Source organism: Bacillus rossius, unplaced genomic scaffold, assembly GCF_032445375.1.
Source record: "Bacillus rossius redtenbacheri isolate Brsri unplaced genomic scaffold, Brsri_v3 Brsri_v3_scf25, whole genome shotgun sequence".
Taxonomy (NCBI): Eukaryota; Metazoa; Arthropoda; class Insecta; order Phasmatodea; family Bacillidae; genus Bacillus; species Bacillus rossius.
The window spans coordinates 212,501-220,000 of NW_026962426.1; the positions used below are offsets into that span (position 1 = coordinate 212,501).

Below are 7,500 nucleotides of genomic sequence, written 5' to 3' on the forward strand. Positions count from 1 at the left end.
AGTTCATCCGGACACTGGCATATCATCTAAGGCCATGAGCATCATGAACAGTTTCGTGAACGACATTTTCGAGCGCATCGCGGCAGAGGCCAGCCGCCTCGCCCACTACAACAAGCGCTCCACCATCACCAGCCGCGAGATACAGACGGCCGTGAGACTGCTGCTGCCCGGGGAGCTGGCCAAGCACGCTGTCAGCGAGGGCACCAAGGCTGTCACCAAATACACCAGCTCCAAGTGAGCAGGTCTGGTGTGCACATGCTTACATAAACGGTCCTTTTCAGGACCAAGAACATGATCATGAAAGGAAATGCTTCTGCTGCTGTTCTACAATTCCCTCAATCCCTATGATAGTAAATGTAAGCTTAACCAAGGCAGAAATATTTTCATTAAAAAAAGTCTTTAAGACGCATGGTTTACTGGCTGAGATATATATATATATATTTTTTTTTTTGCTTACTTCTGTGGTCATTAGTACATTGCTACAAATATATTTATATATATAAAAAAATAAATAAAAAAATCCTTTCTATTTAATTTAGTTAGATCATATATCAATATTAATGGCAAAGACCAGTTGCATCGATTCACTTTGAAAATAATTCCATTTGTGCTAAAACTGGACACAGTAAAAAAAAAAAAAAAAAAAAAAAATATATATATACACACACACACACACACATAATTCGAATTCATATTATGCTTAACTGCGTTTGAATTTGCAATCATGCACAAGATGTTTTGTACTTCGAAGTAAAAACAACATAATGTACTATTTAACTACCCACAGTACAAATGGATCCAAAAAAAAAGTGAATTTTCATGCAGACGAAAATGCTTACATTTATTCTATTTATATTAAGTACCCATTACTAACAGCTTATACTGGGTGGAATACAACAGTTGACATGATTTTACTTATATGGCAATTTAATATTTAACCAAAATTAATGGTAAACTAATATTTTAAAGTGTCATTTATGGCCCCTTACCTTCAGCATGTTTGCTTCCTTGCACACAAACGAGGACAAACACATCACCCAACTGAAAAAAAAAAAAAAATTTCACTTGCATCACAAATAATTTAAAATTTTTCACCACATGAAGTAAATATTTCGCAATAAAAAAAAATATAGCCCTAGGACTCGTGTGCACACCTTTTCTTCCCCACATCGCACACGCAAACAAAACTTCCAAATTATTACAAAATCACTCGATTATTATACATACATAAACACACATGTATTTTCCGAATAAGTGAGAAATGCAGGCCGATGAAAGTCAAATTTCGTTTCGGAAATTAAATCTCGCACAACTACCGACACATAACCAAACTTGCGTACATTTACATAGCATTAACCCTCTAAATAATAAACAAATGAAAGCAGAAAAAACAACATCGCTACCCACCGCGCGCGCTCCTGGCGGCGGGAGTAGGAACTACTTTGCACACAGACCGACATAGCCCCCTGCCAAAAACAGTAAAATAAATAATATATATAAGTCTTTTGGCGGGAAAAAATTTCTCAACCGCCTGGGAGCACCCTAGTGTGTGCCTGTCTTTAGGTTATGTTACTTTTAACTTCATTTTCTACAGGCAGACGCGAGGGTGCTCGCCCATTATTTTTATTTTTTTAAATTCTTTCCTACCTTTGGTGTGCCATGCAAGAATTTATCGTCAAAATGGCGGCCCCGAGTGCAAATTTCTCGTCTGCACTGCTGGCTGGATGATTATGTGATGTTTTGAAGGAGGGTGTTTTTTTTTTTGTTTGGATTTTGTGTGAGGGGGGGAGGGGGCTGGGCTAGCTTTTTTTTTTTTTTAAATTTTCTAAACATTCATCTCTTATGTAACAGTGTTCAGCATTAAAAAATTTAAAAGAAGAGGCACTTACTCATCAATTTCAAAACAGCCTATGAAGAAAAATAAAAAAAATTTAAATTCATTCCAGTTTTATACATTCATGATTTGATCACATGTATAACTTTTCTTTTTTATTACCTTATTTAATTTTATTATTATTACTACTATTGCTGCTACAACCTAGAAGATACCTCAGTGATACTAATACCTGCTGGTAAAGTTAAAGGTTTCACCTTTCTTTCTTTAAACATATCACAATACCTTTCTTGAGTTAAATATTATCTAATGGCTTTAAGAAGTTATGGTAATGTTCATCAGTTATAGAGTGTGGGTTTGTGTGTGTGTGTGAGAGTGTATTTTGAAGAGGGCTTTGGTGGTTGGGATGGTGAGGGTGGTGGGTGTTGTGTGTGGGGAGGGGGGGGGGGGGGGGAAGTAAAAGAGTGTTCATTACACGATTTCTCCTGTTGTTTGTAACAATCACACCTGGTATAGCTATTTCGAGTGGCAAATACAAACTGCAAAAAAAAAACATCTATATCATTGCCAACGGCCATATCACGATGAACACACCGGTTCTCGTCCGATCACCGAAGTTAAGCATCGTCGAGCGTGGTTAGTACTTAGATGGGTGACCGCTTGGGAACACCACGTGCCGTTGGCACTACTATTTTGCACCCTACAGAAAAAAATTTTTTTTTAAAAATTTCAATTTTAAATTTTTTTTTCCCCCACAATCACCACATTTCCCCCCCCCCCCCCCCCTAACACACACACACACACACACTCACTCTCTATCAATCAATCAATCAATCAATCAATCAATCAATCAATCACTCACTCACTCACCCACCCAGCAGCAGCTGTGAATCTTTGCATGTGTATACCTCATACAAAATTCAAAGTGAAAAAATAAATAGATAAGTGTATATGTATGTATGTATGTATGTATGTATGTATGTATGTATGTATGTATGTATGTATGTATGTATGTATATATGTATATATATATATATATATATATATATATATATATATATATATATATATATATATATATATAAACACACACACACACACCTATTTTGAAGTTTCTCTGTTTCAGTGGGCAGTTATGTATAATAATGAGAGATTCAAAAAGACGTTGATAACAATGTCATCAATGCCTGTTTAGTGTGCTCATTTGTTGGATGGTCGGCAGCAATACTAGAGGTGGTACAGCTGTAACCTGTAAAATTGTACCTGCAATGTGTTGTGTATGGAAAAAAATAAAAATTATATCATCTAAATTTTTGTTATCCAACAATAACCTTCCCATCAATGCATGATGTCACAGTAGCCATAGCTCTACTCTTTCTGCCATATAACATTGGGGGAAAAAAAAAAAAAAGGAGCTATTAGAATAATAACAAAAGATAAAAAATCATCTAACTGCAGACCAAAATTCAAAAAACTTAAAGTCCTGACTGCCATAAATGAATACGTTCTAGAAACTTTTTATTCATTCTTAAGAAAAAGAAGAAAAAAAAAATTATTATTTTTTTTTTTTTTTTTTTTTTTTAGATATTCGCACATAGGTATAACACCAGAAATGCTAGTAAATTGAGGATAGTTGAACATAACACTAGGCGATTTGAAAATGGACTAAATTACTTGGGAGTAAAACTTTACAACTTAATATCACAGAAAATAACTAAAACAATTTACCAGTATTAAAAAAAAAAACAGTAAAAAAAATTCTTCTAGAATATCCTACCTACCCTCTGAAGCTATTCTTTAATTTGATTGATAATAGAGAAATTGAACTGTTAATTTGTTGAATGGACTTGTGATAACAGCTGCTTCATGTTTTGCATAAAGTTAAATTGTGTAACATGTTATGTATTTTTTTTTTTTGAAATTTTTTTTCTTGGTAACTTGCATCATGTAAATATTAATTGTCTGCACATACATGTTCTATATCCCGGAGCCTTGACTCCACGTGGGATCAACAGAACAAAAATACAAAAAAAAAAAAAAAATCCAGCTCACTAATCTAGGTGCATTTTGCTAACAATATTTGGAATATATATATATATTTTTTTTTGTGTAACATGCAAATTCTGTATTATTCTGCACACATTATTTATAATCTTCTATCATTTTCTTAGATAATAACTATTAATTCATAAAATAGATTGTGTGTGCATAACCTCCTGGAAACATTTGCACTTACCTCCTACTTTACTTTTTCATTTAAGCAATCCTATTCGCATGTATACACTTAGGTTGCAGCATCGAAATTGTGTAAAATTCAAAGTGTGTATTGCCTGAAAAAAAAAAAAAAAAAAAAAAAGACATACCAAATATTTGCATACAGCGACACACTACATATTTGCACACAGTGGAGTTTTGCGGTAATTAACCTAGCACAATTTACCACACGCAATCACACGCCCGCGATGAGATAACACACTCGCTGTTTTCCTGTTGACCGGCACGAGGAGTAAGAAAAATTGATATTTACACGAGCACACACTCCCACACTAGTCACAACGTCGGTCATCAAGTTGTGTTGAAAATTCCTGTAGCCTCTGTTTTCCCAAATGATTTCACTTAAAATTTCATTTAACAAGACCATAAACAAATTTACAATACTAATTTCTTAAACAAACACTTCAGCGAACAAGTGACTGTCGCATTCATTACAAAGCTTACAACTTAACAGATGTTTCCGATGTGAAATAAAATAAGAAAATGTTTTACAACCAACCTAGAACATTTAGTCAAAACGTTTTTGTCCTGGTTTATGATTATTTTCCGTGACATGAATGTTTCAAAACTAATAAAAATACGAATGCAGCCAAATATAATGAAGTTAGCACATAAAAGACGACTTAAAATATTTCATTTTTCGAGAATTGGCAGAGCAAGAACGCACAGGTCCAACGGAAATTTCTTTAAAGATAAACGACCATCGGACAAAAACACCCCCTCCCCTCATCCTCAAAAATACGTGAATAATATACTTTTTCAATTATATTTTTATCGTTTTTTTTTTTTTTTTTTAATATACTCATTAAAACTTCAAAATAAGCAGGTACTCGTGTGTTTTTCTCTCTACAATGTACCTGATCTCGGTGCGTAAACCTACATCATTTAGAGATGGAATTAATGTACACATACAAGTAAAATTTTGTTCCATTGTAAAATTGAGAGAAAGAAGGTTTTCCAAACGCATTAAGTATGGAGACTTTAAATAAGATTACGAGCTTATAAATGTTTGCAACGAAATAAAGTGACCATGTATCTGCAATTTCAAAAATATTTTTGCTCTGCTAACCTCACATGCAAGCAAGTAAAAATAACCTCACAACTTACTTACCTCTCTCAATTTCGCAGTACCAAAACATAGAAGGGATAAATAGGATAGTTTTTATTCGAAATCCTGCAAGAGTTTTAATTTTTATTAAAATATTTCTCCAATGTAGCATGTGTGTGGAATACTTCATCAGCAACTTGCATCTGCACCTTGAGTGAATTGAAGGGCAGCCAGTTTTAAAAGCTAAACAGAAACTGCACTCTTGAGAATGCATCAGATCCAAGTGAAATGCTTGTTGTGTGTACAGTTAAAAGTTTTATTATTCACACAATGAAAATGTAAACAAAATTTACTCACAATAATAATCACATCATCCTTGGAGGTGCACGAAGAAAGCCATTCCAGGTGGCACTGAACAAGGTGATTTGCTAGTGCTTCCACAGCAAACAGCCTTCATGAAATTATCTCCACATTTTCAGCATACTATACACTAAAGTATACCTAAGTTAATTTAACCATTTTCAAGTGATTCCAGCACAAATTACGTATTTGATTCCTTGAATAACATCTGCAAATGAAAAGTTCCCTGTTTGGTGTAGCAGTAAATTTAAACAGCTCGCAGTGCAAATTAAACAGTGCAGCTGCCATAAAAAAAATTACACTATTAGTGGAACTGCCCATTATGTCATCGTAGACTGCTGACATTTAGAAAACATTGAAAAATCAGTGCTAAAGAAGCCCTACATTACTTTCGCTGTCCAAAGTGCGCTGCTCCCTACGTGAGCAAGGCATCGAGAATTTTCTGAACCGTCCGCAACCAGAAAATTGGGTAACCAGATATTTGCAGAGAGAAAGTCGGTGGTCGTCTCTCGGGGCGTGCGCATCTCTCTCGCGGGCTGTTGGCTGGGAGTTCCCTGCGCCCTATTGGGTAACCGAAGGCTGGCAGTGCGTGTTGGTTTTGTGTGCGTGCTGGGGGCGGCCTAGCAGCGCCATCTGCTACCGACCGCGTCCCGCGGGTGGCGGATACGGGAGCCCAGCCCGAGAGTTGCAATCTCGCTGGGGTGGCTGTGAATAACCAATAGCAGTCCGCGGACCAATGGCCGGCCTGTGGAGTCGTTATCACGGCTGTCGGGGAGAAAGGTAGCCTGAATGTAGCTCGGCGCGCGGCAGAAAGCAGCTTCGTCGGCGAAGGCACCGCAGGGGAGCTCGATGTGCCTTAGTAGCGAAGTGTAGACGAACTGCGGGCTGGAACTTGCGGAACTGTGGACTGCCGCGCGCGCAACGGAACTGAACAGCGTCGGAATTCTGAAGGAAGAGATGGCGGCGCCTTCAAGTTGGGGCCCTGTTGGAGCCAGTGGTAGCCTGGGCGGCGCGACCTTCAACCGACCCGGGAATTTGGGGGGCAAGAGGGTCCGACTCGCAAGATACTTCATTCGCCTGAACGACTTACCCCCACCCTGGCTTGAAAGGTCGTTGGCTGTTGACTGGAAGAAGGAAGATGAAGATGGCGCAATGTCAGGCTGCCTTTCGCTCCGAGAGCCAGCAGTTCGAGCCGGTTTACTGGCTCGTCTGCCCACTTCTGTTTTAACTGTGGCTGCCTGGGCAGCTGTGGCTGGGCTGACGAGTGAAGTCGCCCGCCCCTGGGGGTGCTTGCGCCCCTGGTTAATAATAACCCAGGAGTTCCCAACCTTTAAATGCGGGCCGCAAGGCCCAAGCACCCAACTCCAGCATGGTTGATTTTTCAGCCCCTCCAACTCTTCTTACCTGGACCCTTCTTCCTCTTGTCCAGTAGTTACCTGCTTGCTTAATGCATGTTAATTGATCCCCGCATGAACCGGCCCAGGGTTTTCCCTGTGTCTATGCAGGTTTTACCTGGGTCACATTAGCTAGCTTTTAAGCTAGGCGACCAATGGGGCGTCAGTCATGGCGCCAATTGCAGCCATGGCTGGCCAGTAAACCCCAATAGCACACGATGCACGCGCCCTTGTCCTGCATGGTTAAAAACCCGCATGGTAGAGTGTATAGGCTTCGGCCTGAGACACACTTAGGTCCTCCCCTAACCTGGACCCTCCCCTACACACTTAGAATTAACTTAGGCTAGGAAAAAAAAAAAAAAAAAAAAAAAAAAAAGAGAAAAATTTTATTTTCACTTTGCTCTTGCATTCTGTAGGATCAGTCTCGTCATGGCAGATACCGCAGCAGCGACTGCAGCACCAGCTGTTGCCCCATCACAGGCAGCTTCCCCGAAGAAAGGCAAGGCTGCGTCGAAGAAGCCACGAGCCAAGCCCGCGCACCCGCGCACATCTGAAATGGTGGCCTCTGCGATCAAGAGCCTCAAGGAAAG

The 7,500-nt window shown here is 38.8% G+C and overlaps 1 non-coding gene across 1 annotated transcript; it reads left to right on the top strand.

The window, feature by feature from the left end:
• Positions 1 to 2,400: 2,400 nt before the first annotated feature.
• On the top strand, positions 2,401 to 2,519 carry LOC134543926 (5S ribosomal RNA). The gene has a single exon (XR_010077370.1). It is a non-coding gene; the product is annotated as a 5S ribosomal RNA (ribosomal RNA).
• The last annotated feature ends 4,981 nt before the right edge of the window (positions 2,520 to 7,500 follow it).